The 16,994-nt window shown below is 41.7% G+C and overlaps 1 non-coding gene across 1 annotated transcript; it reads right to left on the minus strand.

Moving 5' to 3' along the window:
- Positions 1-10,020: 10,020 nt before the first annotated feature.
- Positions 10,021-10,127, minus strand: LOC112085647. Its single transcript, XR_002898947.1, has one exon. It is a non-coding gene; the product is annotated as a small nucleolar RNA R71 (small nucleolar RNA).
- Between the last annotated feature and the right edge of the window lie 6,867 nt (positions 10,128-16,994).

Consider the following 16,994-nt stretch of genomic DNA (forward strand, 5'->3'; position numbering starts at 1 on the left):
TTGTGCTCTTAGCAAGTTACAACTTTGAATTGGTATCAGAGCTTAGTCGAACCTAAGGGGATATCAAAAAGAAGATCATAAGCTACAAGATCATGGGGACGAGTAATATCAACCACGAACCAAAGATATTGGATCTTCAGTGATCCAATGTCCAATGCTGACATCGAAAAACTAGACAGTTTGGTCGATGAGGATGAGAGTTATGTTGCGGGTATACACAAGTCTGGGACACAATAGATGTTGGTTCAACTGATGCAAAGAAGAATGACATAGCTACTGCACTCTTGTTCCAGTCTAACCCCGAAAGTCTTATCCTGTAACTAGGTGAACAAAACACGTCAAATGGAGTTTGGGATGCAGTTAAGTCACGACATCTCGGAGCAGATAGTGTAAGAGAGGCAAGACACTGAACACTGATGGCAGAATTCGATAAATTGAAGATGAGTATACCGACACAGTTGATGACTTCGCAGGAATGATTTAAGGCTTAGCATCAAAATCAGTTTCTTAACGAGAAACCATAGAATAACTGGTGTTAGTCAAGAAATTCCTAAAAGGTCTCCCAAGAAGCAAGTTTATTCATATTGTAGCTTCTCTCGAGCAAGTCCTAGATCTAAACAAAACAAGTTTTTAGGACATAGTTGGGAGGCTTAAGATGTATGAAGAACGCAATGGGGAAGAAGCTCAAGGAGAAGACCAAGGGAAGTTTATGTGGGCCAACAACGATCAAAGTAACCGTGGAGGTTATGGTGGTTTCCAAGGAAAATCTCGAGGAGGTGGAGACAGAGGCAGAGGTTGTGGGAGATCCAATGGCCAAAACCAAAGAGGAGCACCCAGAGAATCAAATCAGAATCAGAAGAAAGATCGATCCAAGGTCATATGTTGGAGATGTGACAAGCCTGGTCACTTTGCATCACTCTGTCCCGAGAGACAAAACAAGCATCAAGAGTCAAACCTGAACGAAACAGAGGAAGCAGATGCTCTGTATGTTCATGAGGTAGTGTTTTTAAACGAAACAAAGTACTTCATAAGAACTACGACCTCAACAAAGGAGATGCAAGCATTTGGTACTTGGACAACGGTGCGAGCAACCATATGACAGGGAACAAGGATTTCTTCTCAAGCCTGAATGAGAATATTAAAGGAAAAGTTAGGTTTGGTGATGGATCTTATGTTAATATACTGGGGTAGGGTACAAACACTTTTGTGGGTAAAACTAGAGTCAACAAGGCACTCAAAGATATCTACTACATACCTGACCTAAAGCATAACATAATAAGCCTTGGACAGGCAACTGAAAGTGGATGTGAAGTGCACATGAAAGGAGATACTCTAACACTAAGAGACATTCATGGAAGGTTGCTTTGCAAGTAACAAGGTCACCAAATCGACTATACAAGACACCAATGGAGATTGGTTATCCTGAGTGCTTACATGTGGAAGATTGGAGATTGGTTATCCTGAGTACTTACATGTGGAAGATGATGATGCTACATGGACTTGGCACTCACGGCTTGGACATATAAGTTTTGGTGTGATGAAAAACATGGTTGACAGAGAGCTCGTTAAAGGAATGCCACTTGAGAAAGATGTATGTGAGACATGTTTAGTAGGGAAACAGACAAGAAGGCTGTTCCCACCTAAAGCTACTTTCCGAGCAACCAAGCACTGGAGCTAATACATAGAGACTAGTGTGGACTGATTTCACCACCAACACCAGCACACAATCGCTATGTCTTTGTGTTAATAAATGACTTCTCAAGATATATGTGGACGATGCTACTAAAAGAGAATAGTGAGGTATTCGTTGGTTCAAAAGGTTTAAAGAGATAGTTGAAAACCAAACAGGCTTAGCTATTAATACCTTTCGCACCGATAGAGGATGAGAGTTTACCTCAGCTGAATTTAACTTGTTCTGTGAGAAGAATGGGATAACAAGACATCTGACTGTACCATATACACCCTAGCAAAACGGTGTTGTGGAAAGAAGGAATATAACCTTAATGGACATGAAAAGAAGCTTACTTATGGGAATGAAGATACCAAACTACTTGTGGGGAGAGGCTGTGCGACATTCTACGTATCTAATAAACCGAATCTCTACAAAAGCTTTGAAGAATCAAACCCCCTACAAAGCTTTATGTCTAAGAAACCGAGTATAGAACACTTGAGAGTATTTAGTTGTAAAGATCAATGGTCCATACCTTATGAAGCTAGAAGAAAGATATAAAAGTGTGGTTAATCTTGGAACCGAGCCAAGGCTGAAAAAGTAAAGGCTATAGGCTCTTTGATCCAAAGGCTGAAAAAGTAAAGGTAAGCAGGGATGTAATCTTTGACGAGAAAAATGCTTAGGATTGGTCGACTTCAACAAAAGAAGCTGATGGAAAACCAGGCATGCTAAAACTACCATACGATGGTCTTTTAGAAGAAGGAAAAGAAATTGCTAATGATCAAAACATGGATCAAGAAGCCCCTGTAGATCAAGACATGGTAGGAGAAGAAGAAAAAAATACAGATCAAGGTATGGTTCAAGGATTGGAACCGCAGCAACCACAGAAACCGCAGCAAGTATCAAGATATGGACGAGTTATATGAAAACCTGGATACTTCAAAAACTTTGTGATGCTCGCAGATCAAGAAAATGAGAGGTTACTTCTCACTATAGATGGAGAACCAGAGAACTTCCTTGAAGCAGAGCACCTGCAGGAATGGATTGATGCAAAAAAAGCTGAACTAGACTCGATCTCAAGAATTAAAACATGGGAGCTTGTGAAGAGAACGAAGGGAGTCAGACCTATAGGACTAAAGTGGATTTACAAGGTCAAAAGGAATGCAGCTGGCTCCGTGAGTAAGTATAAAGCAAGACTAGTTGCATCTCAGAAGCTATCCACCGTCGCATTATCTTCATGTGAAGCAGAGTTCATGGCAGCAACAGAGGCAGCAAAGCAGGCTATATGGCTTCAAGAGTTGTTAAAAGAGATACTAAGTATTGGTAATGAAAGGGTGATACTTAGAGTTGACAAGAAATCAGCCATAGCTCTCACCAAGAACCCTGTGTTTCATGGAAGGAGTAAGCACATTCTCTCTAGATACCATTTCATCAGAAAGTGTTTGGAGAATGAGCAGATAGAGGTGGAACACATCCCTGGCGTGCAACAGAAGGCAGACATCCTCACTAAGGATTTGGCAAGGATCAAATTTAAGGAAATGAGGAGCCTACTTGGAGTTGAAGACATTATGCTCTCTGAAGTTCAGGTTGGAATTAAGGGGGTGAATTTGGATAATTCAAACTTGGAGATCAAGTAATCTTTTAAGAAGTTGCTTAAAAGATAAGGATAGGATTTATTTAATAAGTTTTAGATATAGTTTTATGTCTAGATAAGGTTTTTATATTTCCTATATCATATAGAATTAGGAGAAGCTAAGTTCTATATAAACAAGTCTTTTGGAGAGTTGTTCCATAAGGCTAAGAAGAGTAGTTTAGTTTTGAGAAGTTTCTTAAGAAGAGAAGTTCTTTATAATTGTTCTTTTAGAAAGTTACAACTTTGAGTCATTCCTTGTTGCTAGAAGATTATCACGATTCATAAGGGCAACAATCAGGTGGTGATGGTGTAAATACGACACATCCAGTACAACGTAAAAAATGACTAAATCTTTCTCTGATATTTTTGAGTTTTCCATAAGACAAGTAGAACATATGGCATGCATGTTGAATGTATTGCTCAAAAGATCAACATAAGAAACCATAGCATTCAAGAGTGAATCCCATTTGAGACTGGACTCGTACTTTCCTTCATTATTAAAAAGACTTACACAAAGGATGAACTGAAGGAACTGCTGGTGATGTGAATTACTGACCTTGAATATGTCTCTAAAAATGACTACGTCAGTGAAGAGACTGTTGGGCCAACTTTTTAAAAGTCCAATAAGGGTGAGTTAAAATTTAGAAGGTGAAGAGGAATTTGTCCCACATCAATGGATTGGTGAGAGAAGCTCTATTATATATTAAGATATGCTTCATACATGTTCAAATAACATGTGTGAGAGAAAAGAATAAGTCCCATGCGCCGCTGCCAAGCCGGGTTGGGCCGAGCCGGGCTGGGCACGGGTTGTGTTGGTCGAATGGGCCTTTGGGCTAAAAGCGGGTATAGATGGATTTCCAAAACAAAGCTCTAAGGTGTAGATGGATTTTCAAAATAAAGTTAAAAACCGATGGATCGATAGACAAGTACAAGGCTAGGCTTGTAGTACAAGGATTTCAACAAAAAGAAGGACTAGATTTTTTTGACACCCATTCTCCGGTAACGAGAATAACTTCAATCAGAATGCTGATTGGAATTGTAGCAATGAGAGATTTATAAATCCATCAAATAGATGTAAAAACCACATTTCTAAATGGTGATTTTAGAAAAGAAAATTTACATGAAACAACCTGAAGGGTTTGTTGTCCCAGGACAAGAAAAAAAGTCTATAGACTTGTTAAATCATTGTATGGACTTAAACAAGCTCCAAAACAATGGCATGAAAAATTTGACAATGTAATGATGTCAAATGGTTTCAGCATTAACGAATGTGATAAATGTATATACATCAAAAATACTCTTCACAGGTATGTTTTGCTCTGCTTATACGTTGATGACATGCTCATTATTGGCAGCAATAAAGACATGATCAATCGAACTAAAAATTTGCTAAGCAACAAATTTGATATGAAGGACATGGGATTAGCCAATGTGATTCTAGGAATTAGAATTATAAGACACTCGGATGGAATAATCTTGTGCCAAAAACATTATGCTGAAAATATCCTTGAGCGGTTTAAGAACTACTCAAATGGAGTTGCAAAAACTCCTGCTACCCTCATTTTCATTTGACAAAAATTCGGGTGAACCAGTGTCACAAGTGGAATATGCAAGGGTGATCAGAAGTCCTATGTACTTAACAAACTGTACTAGACCCGATTTAGCACACTCAGTAAATGTACTTTGTCGCTATACAAGTAATCTAGGTCATAATCATTGGAAGGCCATAACTAGAGTATTGAGTTATCTTTGATACACCAAAAGTTATGGGTTGCATTACGGTAAAGAACCAGCAGTCTTAGAAGGCTATAGTGATGCCAACTGGATTTCAGATTCTAAAAATTTGAAATCGACAAGTGGATATGTCTTTACACTTGGTGGTGCAGCAGTATCCTGGAAATCTTCCAAACAGACTCTGTTGGCCAGATCAACCTTGGAATCTTAGTTTATAGGGCTAGAAAAAGCCGCAGAGGAAGCAGAGTGGCTTCGGAATTTTTTGGAAGATATCCCGATGTAGGAAAAGCCAGTGCCAGCATTACGTGTACATTGTGATAGTCAGTCGGCTATGTCTCGGGCACTGAATAAGCTATATAATGGTAAATCTCGTCATATTAGAAGATGACATAAAACCATTAGACATTTGATGTTGACTGGTGTACTCACGATAGACTACACCAAATCAGTTGAAAACTTAGCGGACCTTTTTACGAAAAAGTCTGGCGCGAGATCAAGTTGTTAAATCATCAAGAAGAATGGGTTTAAAGCCTATATATAAAAATGATGCTTGATGGTAACCCCACATATGTGACTGGAGATCCCAAGCTATAGGTTCAAAGGGAAATCGAAATCAAGCGGATTCAGAAGTGAGCACTGTGAGACTATGTCTTTCCACCAGTTCCTAAGATGATAAACAGTGCTACATGTGAGTGTTAAGGTTAAGCTGTGGCTTTTAATGATTCCATAGTTTTGAGATATTCATGAAGTATTACAGGTTACTTCTTAAAAACAAAACTAATGGTAGATCACCTAATGAGTGTGAAATGGGACCGTTTTTAGGAGAATGAAAGTAAGGCTATATTCTCCAAGTTCACTCATAAAACCAGGAATGTTCAAGGCCAAAATGAACACAATAGTGAACTCAAGTTCTACGCGAAAATGTTGCTGCGAAATATTTGTTGTCTTGGTTTACATCAAAATCTGGGTGGTTTAAGACATCATGTGCACTTCCCGGCCGAGTAAACCCGACAAATTTTAAATGATTGGTTTAAAGCTGAAAAACGCTACCTCTCAGATACAGTTGCATTTTCGCATACTCTCGGATGTCTGTCTAGTCTAGTCAGAGTCTTGTCTAGTCTAGTCGAGTTAAGTTTTATCGAGTCAGTTGAGTCTTCATATGTTTAGAGTAATTTCTCTTCATGTTGGGGACTGTTGAGCCGAATTTTAAAAGCCCAATAAGGGTGAGTTAAAATTTAGAAGGTGAAGAGGAAATTTGTCCCACATCGATGGATTGGTGGGAGAAGCTCTACTATATATTAAGATATGCTTCATACATATTCAAATTACATGTGAGAGAGAAAGGATTAAGTCCCACGCGCGCGCCACCGCTGCCGCCAAGCCAAGCCAGGCCGAGCGCGGGCGCGGGTCGTGTTGGTCGAATGGGCCTTCAGGCCTAACGCAGGTATTCTTTTTGAGCCATATTTTTATGAACGTTTGGTCAACGTTTTTATTTTGAATTTCTGCATATGTTTTTAATTCAGTCAAAAGAATATTGGATATTCATTATCCCTACAAAAACGTAACAGATTGTGATTAATCACATATTCTGATTTTTCGCGTTTGACTTTGCTAAATTTATAGCCGAGAATCGTGTTTGACTCGCTGATTCTGTGGGATTTTGAAGACTCCTCAAGTCTCTTCCTTTTCTATATATACACAACCTCTCATCTCTCATTTTCAACTCTGAAAATTTCGCAATAGTCTCTCTCTCTCTCTCTTATTTTCGTAAGTTCTGATATGTTCATAATTTGCATCATTTAGGTTGCATAATTCATTCTAAATCATGTTTTATTCCATGCATTTTAGGTCCTTAGGGTTTGTTTTAGAACTTAGGAGATGCATTAGGTCCCAATGAGTCTTTGCATGCTTTGAGTGTTTATCAGGTGTATTTGGAGCTGAAAAGATGAATCCAGGAGGTGGAATGGTGATCAAAGCTTGAAAAGTGGCAAAATTGGGTCTTTGGAGGTTATCGGCCATTCTCGCTGACCAGGAAGGTTTTCTCGGCCATTTTCGCATACCAGGAAGGATTTTATCGGCCATTTTCACGTACCGCGGGTAGTCTTTATCGGCAAAAACGTGTACCGGCTATTGAATCTCTCGGCCAAATTCTCCGGGTGTAGACACTTTTCCGAAATTGCTTGTCCGGGGAACCTTCCGGTCCGATTCAGATGTCGGGTGCTTTATAGAAGTTGGAGAGGATTGGATCACGGTTTCATATCAAGTGGAATCATGGAATTCGGACGCGTGAGCAGAGAATTAAGCTCGTCGGAAAAAACCCCTGTCTCGCTGCTGTTTTGGACCAAGCCGAGGAGCTCTGAAGAATGCGAAGGACGGTGTACTTCCAGGCCGACTCAGTTTCCGGGGCCTTTATGAGAATCAGAGACATTTGAGTCTTCTTTCCAGAACGTCCAAGATCATTCAATTCGGATCTATGAGCAGGAAGATACGGTATCCGGAATGGACACATGTCTAGACGCCTCTCTCTGTTCGTGTAAATGCACTGCAAAGACGTGCCCTCCAGGAAGCCTTCCACTTCCCAAGAACCGAAGCTTCCTTCACAAAGGTTGGAGATAAATGACTTCTCTGTCTTCTGCAACCGGAATCACTCAATTCGGACAAGCATCGTAGAAGTTACACTCTCCGGAATGAGAAGTGGTCCAAGCTGCTCTGAATGCTGCGATATGGTCTTGCGACTTGGTTAACCCGCAGGCCAGAAGATGAATGCCTGAAAGCTGATGCTGCGAGTTGAGAAGTGCGGGTATGCTATCACTGGATGAGGTCTGAGGCTCCCGAGCAAGAAAATTTCTAAGTCCACAATCGTGCGACTTAGGCATGCGAGTTGGCCGCGCCTGGAACCAAGCCGCACGATCACTCGCAATCTACTCCGACATGAGCCTGCGACCTGAGTGCAATGGAGACCAACCCGCACGGTTTGTACAATCCCCAGAATCCGCCTTGGTCCTGCGAGTTGAAGAAGAAGAAGATTAAGCCGCAGCAAAACTCGCAAATGACTCCTACTTGGGCATGCGGCTTGGACAAGACGATTTAAGCCTCACAAGACAGGTTCTTCATCTACTGCGACTTGGGCGTGCTACCTGGGAGACACTGGACCAACCCCCAGTAATTCCCACTTTATCCATTAAAGCCGGGTCAGGACCCGGTTTGTTCCGGGCTGACCCGGTTCGTTTTTAGAGAGGTATAAATACTTTTTAGGGTTTTTTCTGGAATAACTAAGCTTTATTCCCTTTGTCTCTTGCCTCTTTTGTGAAAAAGACTCCACCAAGAAGAGAAATATCGATTTATGGGCTTTTAATCAAGAGAGTTTAAGAGATCTTTGAGTTTTAAAGCTGTTTTATTCTTAATCTATCATCTCCATCTCCATTTCTCATCATTAATCATGCCAATCTTCTCAACTTGCAAAGGTTTAAGAGAGATTAGTATGATTAGTGAGTAGTTACCTTAATGAGGTTCTAGATGTGTAGGTTAGGGTGCTAAAGTGTTAGATTAGGAGTGCTTAGGGCTAGATTCATTGATTCATCTCTCTAAACAGCTGTTCTCTATGCTAGATCCTTGCATATGACTTGAGATCTAGATTCTGAGAATTTCATGCACCAAAAGTGTTTGATGAAATTCCTGAAAGAGCTGTATTAGAGGTTTAAGCATTTTCTGCATGATTATGTATTGTTATTTGCTTGAATGATCATTAAGGATTGTTTATTAATGCATATTGATTCATATTTCACAAATGGAAATTTGGTTTGAAAATGGATTAGTATAGGGGTTAATACCTTCATGAGAGGATTAACCTAGATTAGAGTTCTTAATCATTTGGATCATGTCTCATCATTGTCATTAGCATTTCTAGTTTAGCACCAAAGCACCCTAACCAACTATCATGTCTAGAATCTCATGCCTCCATCATATCATATTCACATCATTTGTCATTGTTTAGTTCTTGTTTAATCATTTCATTAGTCTTTAATCCTGTTTAAGTTTGTAGTTGTCTTTAGATAATCAAAACCACTCTTGTTTGCTTGAATTAAGAACTTGATCACATAGTTTAGTGTCTAACACCACATCTGGATTGATAAACTTCTTTGTGCTACTTTGACAAGGGGATTGATAGCCCTGAGACCCTAAAAAGTCTTGTCTATCAATTGGCGCCGTTGCCAAATTGTGGTTTGTTTAGCATTAAGCTCTGATCTGTTCTTGAGATCAAGTGCTTACTTTCTTGTTTTTACTGATTCCTTTCAAGTTCTGTTTGTGATTTCAGGTGTATGAACACCAGGTCTAGATCAAGAAGCTGTGGTCCTCCTTTCCCTCTCAACGACAACATCAACCTTTTGGTACCAGAGGGAGAAGGGACAGACGTGGTAGACAGATTGATCAGGCTGAGATGGCAGAACAAGGAGAACACGTGGTAGATATAGAACAACCGGTTCAGGAGCAACAGGCTCAGGGTAATGGAGCTGGTAATGGAGTTGGTCAAGGGCTTCATCAGGGTAATGTTCATCAGGAACAGGTGCACCATCAACCCCACCCTTTCCAACAACAGCAAAGAAGATATGAGCAACCCCAAGTCTATGTTGGAGAGAATGACAGGGCCAATGCTCATCAGTATGGAGCTGGTATTCAGGCACCACCTGTGCAAAACAACAACTTTGAAGTGAAAGCATCATTGCTGAATATGGTCCAGAACTCAAAGTTCCATGGGTTAGCAATGGAAGACCCCTTGGAACACTTGGACCAGTTTGATAAGGTGTGTGATCTGACCAAGATTAATGGAGTTTCAGAAGACAGCTTTAAGCTAAGACTATTCCCATTCAGTCTTGGTGATAAAGCTCATCAATGGGAGAAGAATCTTCCAAGAGGCTCCATTCAAACCTGGGAGCAATGCAAGCAAGCCTTCTTATCTAAGTTCTTCTCCACCTCAAGAACTGCAAAACTGAGGAACCAAATCTCTAGCTTCACTCAGCACAGCAATGAAAGTTTTGGTGAAGCATACGAGAGATTCAGGAGCTACACAAACCAATGCTCACACCATGGGTTTAGTGAGGCTTCTCTTCTCAGCACACTTTATAGAGGAGCTCTTCCCAAGATTAGAAACCAGCTGGATACTGCTTCCAATGGGAACTTTCTGGGCAAAGAGATACATGCTGCTTTAGAGCTAGTGGAGAACTTAGCACTGAGCAATGATACTTATGGTGAAGACTATGACAGATCAAATAGGTTTGAAGGTTCAAGCTCAGAACAGAGGCTCACCAGAGAAGTTAAGGAGTTGAGAAATGAATTAGACAAGTTGAAGTTGGTAACTCACAAGCCAATGCATTTTGTTGGAGAGTATGAGGAACCATCTCAAATCTTTGAGAACATAAGTGAAGAGGGTCTCACCCAAGAGGAGCTTAACTACATTGGGAATCAGAGGTTCCAGAGATATCAGTATGGTAATGCCAATCCAAACCTCTCTTACAGGAACACCAATGTAGCTAACCCACAAGACCAGGTGTATCCCAATTCTCAAGCTCCACAGAACTTTGTTCCCAAGAACAACTTTCAAGGATCATTCCAACCCAAGAATCAGTTTGGTCAGAATCAGGGTTTTGGTCAGCAACAGCAACCATTTCAGGGTCCTAGTTTCAGTACACAGCAGCAAAAGGCACCACCAGGGTTTGGTCCTCCACAGTTCCAACAGCAAGCGCCTGTTCAACAACAGCCACAAATGGGTTCAGATATGGTTGGTATTCTGCAACAACTATTTCAGGGTCAACAGATCTTTGCAAGCCAGAATGCAGCCATGCAACAAGAAATCAAGGAACTGAAGCAAAACCAGGCATCAAGCTCAAGGAACCAAGGTCACCTACCTGGAAAACCAGAACCCAACCCCAAGGAATATGCCAAGGCCATTACACTGAGGAGTGGAAAAGAGTTACCTGGTATTGAGAACAACAAAGTGATCATTGAGGACAATGATCAAACTGAGGGGGAGGCAGCCTTAAAGGATGATCAAGTTGCTGAGAAACCAAGGACAGAAAAGGGTAAAGAGGTAGCAAAGGAACCAGAACCAGAGAAAGTATATGTGCCACCACCTCCATACCAACCCAAGCTCCCATTTCCAGGGAGATTCAAGAAGCAACTAGTGGACAAGGCAAGAGCTGTATTTGAGAAGGCACTCAAAGAGACACCACTCACAATGCCTCTCATTGATGCATTCTTAATGATGCCAAAGATGGGGAAGTTCTTGAAGGATGCCATTCTGAACAAGACAAAAGAGCTTCAAGGCATGGTGGTGCTAAGTCATGAATGCAGTGCTATCATTCAGAAGAAGTCCATTCCAAGGAAGTTAACTGATCCAGGGAGTTTCACACTGCCTTGTGCCATTGGACCTCTTCTATTCTCTGGATGTCTTTGTGATCTAGGAGCATCAGTCAGCTTGATGCCATTCTCCATAGCAAAGAAGCTAGGCTTTAGAGTCTTCAAACCTGCAAGGATTTCTCTTATCCTTGCAGATAGATCAGTTAGATTGCCTGTTGGTATGTTGGAAGACCTACCTGTCAAGATTGGTGGTTTTGAGGTTCCAACAGATTTTGTTGTGCTGGAAATGGATGAGGAACCAGTAGATCCTCTTATCTTGGGCAGGCCATTCTTAGCCACTGCAGGAGCCATAATTGATGTGAGAGGTGGGATAATAGAGCTTCAACTTGGGTCTGAAAAGCTCAAGTTTGATGTGAATGAGATGATGAAGAAACCCACCATTGAAGGTCAATGTTTCTATGTGGAGACAATGGATCAGTTGGCTGATGAGTTGCTTGAGGAACTCAACACTGAGGATCCTCTTCAAGCTGCTCTAACTCAAGAACAAGGAGACAATGGGCTCTTAGCTGAAGCAAGTGAAGGGTACAAGTTGTATTTGGACAATGCTAGAGAGCTGGGTCCTGAGACAAGGTTCTTGGAGCTGGAACAAAGTGGCTCTAAAGTTTTTGCTATCAAAGGATCAGACACCAGCCAAAGCAGCTTGGACCAGGATTGGAATGAGGCTGATGCACCCCCTGTTGAGCTCAAGCCTCTACCAACAGGGCTCAGGTATGCTTTCTTGGGCTTAAACTCCACATATCCTATCATCATCAATGATAGCCTATTAGAGGATCAAGAAAGTGCATTGCTTAGTGAGATAAGAAAGTTCAGGAGAGCCATAGGGTATTCATTGGCTGATATTAGAGGAATCTCTCCTGACATTTGCACCCACAGGATCCACCTAGAGGACCAATCTATGTCCTCTATTGAGCATCAACGACGACTTAACCCCAACCTTAAGGAAGTGGTTAACCCCAACCCAGTCTCTGACTCAAGATGGGTGTCTCCTGTTCATGTTGTGCCCAAGAAGGGTGGGATCACAGTGTTTAAAAACAAGAAGGATGAGCTTATAGCTACTAGAACTGTCACAGGACACAGAATGTGTATAGACTATAGAAAGCTCAATGCAGCCTCTAGGAAGGATCATTTTCCTTTACCTTTCATTGATCAGATGTTAGAGAGGCTTGCAAACCACCCCTTCTTTTGTTTTCTCGATGGGTACTCGGGGTTCTTCCAAATTCCCATAGATCCCCGGGATCAAGAGAAAACAACATTCACATGCCCTTATGGCACATTTGCATACAGGCGAATGCCTTTTGGTTTATGTAATCCACCGGCCACTTTTCAAAGATGTATGATGCACATTTTTTCTGACATTATTGAAGAGAAAGTTGAGGTGTTCATGGATGACTTTAGTGTCTATGGCTCCTCCTTCTCGGATTGTCTCTCTAATTTGTCACAGGTTTTGGAGAGATGTGAGCAGCATAACTTGGTGCTGAACTGGGAGAAGTGCCACTTCATGGTGCAGGAAGGAATAGTTCTTGGGCACAAGATATCTGAGAAGGGCATAGAGGTTGACAGAGCAAAAGTAGATGTAATGGTGAACCTGCAAACCCCCACTTCAGTCAAAGGGATAAGGAGTTTCCTTGGGCATGCAGGGTTTTACAGAAGATTTATCAAAGACTTCTCAAGAATTGCCAGGCCCTTGACAAGACTGTTGTGTAAAGAAGTGGACTTCATCTTTGATGCTGAATGTGAAGAAGCCTTCAAGTTGATCAAGGAGGCATTGGTTAGTGCAGCAATAGTTCAGGCACCAGACTGGTCCCTTCCTTTTGAGGTCATGACAGATGCATCTGATTTTGCTGTTGGAGCAGTGCTTGGGCAAAAGAAAGACAAGAAACTACATGTCATCTACTATGCCAGCAGAACACTTGACTCTGCACAAGAGAAGTATGCTACTACTGAGAAGGAAATGCTGGCAATAGTCTTTTCCTTTGATAAGTTCAGAAGCTACCTGGTGGGATCAAAAATCATTGTATATATTGATCATGCAGCCCTCAGGTATCTGATGACCAAGAAAGATGCCAAGCCAAGATTGCTAAGATGGGTTCTTCTACTTCAGGAATTTGATATGGAAGTACAAGATAAAAAGGGTATAGAGAATGGAGCTGCAGACCATCTCTCTAGGTTGAGAATAGAATCTGAAGTCCCTCTCAATGATAGCTTACCTGAAGAGTCTCTGATGGTGCTGCATTCCTACTTGGAGTTTGAAGAAGTAGAGAGTATTCAAGAGAGGAGGATGCCTTGGTTTGCTGATATTGTCAACTTTCTTGCTTGTGGAGTGGAACCACCTGAACTTGATACTTACCACAGGAAGAAGTTCTTCAGAGAAGTTCAAAGATACCATTGGGATGAGCCCTACCTCTATGTCCTGAACAAAGATCAGCTGTATAGAAGGTGTCTTGCTGAAGAGGAGATGCAACCTGTGTTGCAAGAGTGTCATGGTTCAGCTTTTGGGGGTCACATGGGAGCATTCAAGACTGTGGCCAAGGTTCTTCAGACTGGGTTTTGGTGGCCCACAATGTTCAAAGATGCTCAGTTAGTGGTTTCAGCATGTGATGCCTGTCAGAGGCATGGGAACATATCAAAGAGGAGTGAGATGCCTCAAAACCCCATTCTAGAAGTTGAGATCTTTGATTGCTGGGGGATTGACTTTATGGGGACCTTCATTTCATCCTATGGGAATCAGTATATACTTGTTGCTGTGGACTATGTGTCCAAATGGGTTGAGGCCATTGCTTCCCCTACCAATGATTCTAAAGTTGTAGTGAAGCTGTTCAAGAGCATTATCTTCCCAAGATTTGGAGTTCCAAGGGTTGTCATCTCTGATGGAGGATCTCATTTTGTGAACAAGACTTTGGAGGGTTTGTTGAGAAAGCATGGAGTGAAACACAAGATAGCTACTCCTTATCATCCTCAAACTAGTGGCCAGGTTGAGGTATCTAATAGACAGATCAAAGCCATTCTTGAGAGGACTGTTAGCTCAAGCAGAAAAGATTGGAGCAAAAGGCTAGATGATGCATTGTGGGCTTATAGGACTGCCTTTAAAACTCCAATTGGGACATCACCTTTCAGTCTGCTATATGGGAAGAGCTGCCACCTTCCTGTTGAGTTGGAGTACAAGGCTATGTGGGCTGTGAAGTTGCTGAACTTTGATATCAAGACAGCTCAAGAGAAAAGGGTCATGCAACTCCATGAACTTGAGGAGATTAGGCTTGAGGCTTTTGATAGCTCAAAGATCTATAAGGAGAAGACCAAAGCCTTGCATGATCAAAAGATTCTGAAAAGGGAGTTCAAGGATGGTGATTTGGTGTTGCTGTTCAACTCTAGACTTAAGTTGTTTCCAGGAAAACTTAAGTCTAGATGGTCTGGTCCCTTTAAGGTTCTTGAAGTCAGGCCATATGGAGCTGTTGTCTTGGAAGGAAAGAATGGTCAAGAGTTTGTGGTAAATGGACAAAGGATTAAGCATTATCTGGTTTCACAAAGGAAGGAGGAAGCTACATCAGTTCCCCTTCTTGATCCACCACCAGCCTGTTAAACAGGTTTCCAAAGTCAAACTTAGAGACTTTAAACAAAGTGCTCTTGGGAGACACCCCAAGCTTATCTTTGTACATAGTTCTTTTGATTTCTTCTCTTTTCTTTTATATTTTAGAACTTTTTGATGGGTTTTGTGAGTTGGTCTCAGGATCTAGGTGATTTTGGGAGGACATAGCTCAGTGATGAATGGAATGGAGCATGTGAGAGGGCTGGGGGAAGTGTTTAAGGACTGAAAAACTTGGAGAACGCCTCAGTGCTACCTAGGTGTGCGTTTTGGATCAAGAGGAGCCCAGGCCGCAGCAGGACTCGCAATTTACTCCGGCCTGGGCGTGCTACCTAGTGAAAGAGGACTAGGCCGCAGAAAGAAGAAGAACAGGCCAAGAGTTCTAAGTCCTAGACTCTGCTACCTGGTGCTGCAGCCTAGAAAAAAAGAAGCCAAGCCGCACTTATGCTCGCAATCTACTCCGAGTTAGGCGTGCTGGCTGGGAAAAGAGGAACTAGGTAGCAGCAAAAAGAGGAATGGCCGAGTTGTCTAAGTCACAAAGTCTGCGGCCTGGTCGTGCTACCTGGAAACAAAGGAAACCAAGTCGCACATACACTCTCAATTTACTCCAAGCTGGGCGTGCTACCTGGTGAAAGAGGTCCAAGCCGCAGCAAAAAGAAGAACGACCAAAGTTGTTAAGTCCAGAAACCTGCGGCCTGGTCGTGCTACCTGGAAACAAAGGAACCTAACTCGCAGCCCAACTCTCAATTTACTCCAAGTTGGTCGTGCTACCTGGTGAAAGAGGTCCAAGCCGCAGCAAAAAGAGGAATGGCCGAGATATCTTAAGTCCAAAAATGTGCGAGTTAAGTGTGCTACCTGGGAAGCATGAAGATCAAGTCGCACAGAAGGTCGCAATTTACTCAAACTTGGTCGTGCTAGCTGGGCATAAGGGAATTAGGTTGCAGCAGGGAAAAGAAAGGGCTAAAGTGTCTAAGTCCTAAACCCTGCGCCTTAGTCATGCTACCTGGGAACAAAAGAAACCAAGCCGCACATATGTTCGCAATTTACTCCAAGTTGGTCGTTCTAGCTGGTCGCAATGGGTTCCAGGTAGCAGCAAAAAAAATAATAATAAAACCGAGCTGAAGGATTTCACTGCGACTTGGTCATGCGGGGTAGACAAAGAAGATCCGAGGTAGCACAAAAATATTTCCGGTTCTGCACCAAGACAGTCATACGGCTCGATCCCGACGGTTCCCAGACGCACAAAAGAGAGAAAGGAGGCCGGTCAATGAGAAAAGGACGGGTCAAAGCCTTGACTGGTCAAAATAGATCTATTGACCACCAGTCCAAAGGCTTGACCCTGTCCCACACTCTCTCTTCCTCACAACAAACCCGAGTTTGCAACTCTTTCTCTCATTTCTCTCCATTGTTTTCATCATATCTCTCTCATTTCTCCACCAAATTTGTTGATTCAAAGTGCTCTGAACTCGTTTTTGAGTTGTTAACATCATCCTGATTGCATTTACAACTCGTTGCATCTAAATCCCAAGGTATTTCACTCTGTTAAAACTCACCTTTTTCCATGTTCTTCAATGGTGATTTTTGAACTTCAAGGTGTGGAATCGATTTTGATAGGTTGTTTTAGACCTTGGGATTATTTTTATAAATGCTAGGGAGCTAGATAGTCTTGGAAAACAGAGCACTTTGTTGGTAATTCCTTGTTCTTGAGTTTTGAAAATTGTTGCAAGTAATTCAAAAAAAAAAAAATCGATTTTTTTTTAAAAAAGGAGATGAATTGGTTTCTTGCTGAGTCTTTGCTTTGCACTCTTGTTTTTGCATTTCTATGAACTTATTGGATTGATTCTTGGCTAGAGAAACCTGTTCATGTGGTTTAAAGTCGATTCTTGCAATAAATTTTTTTCAAAATTTTGGAGAATTTTGTGAAGCTTGTTCTTGTACTAACATTGTTTTTGAGAATCTCTTGG

Source organism: Eutrema salsugineum, unplaced genomic scaffold (assembly GCF_000478725.1).
Source record: "Eutrema salsugineum unplaced genomic scaffold, Eutsalg1_0 scaffold_3, whole genome shotgun sequence".
Classification (NCBI taxonomy): Eukaryota; Viridiplantae; Streptophyta; class Magnoliopsida; order Brassicales; family Brassicaceae; genus Eutrema; species Eutrema salsugineum.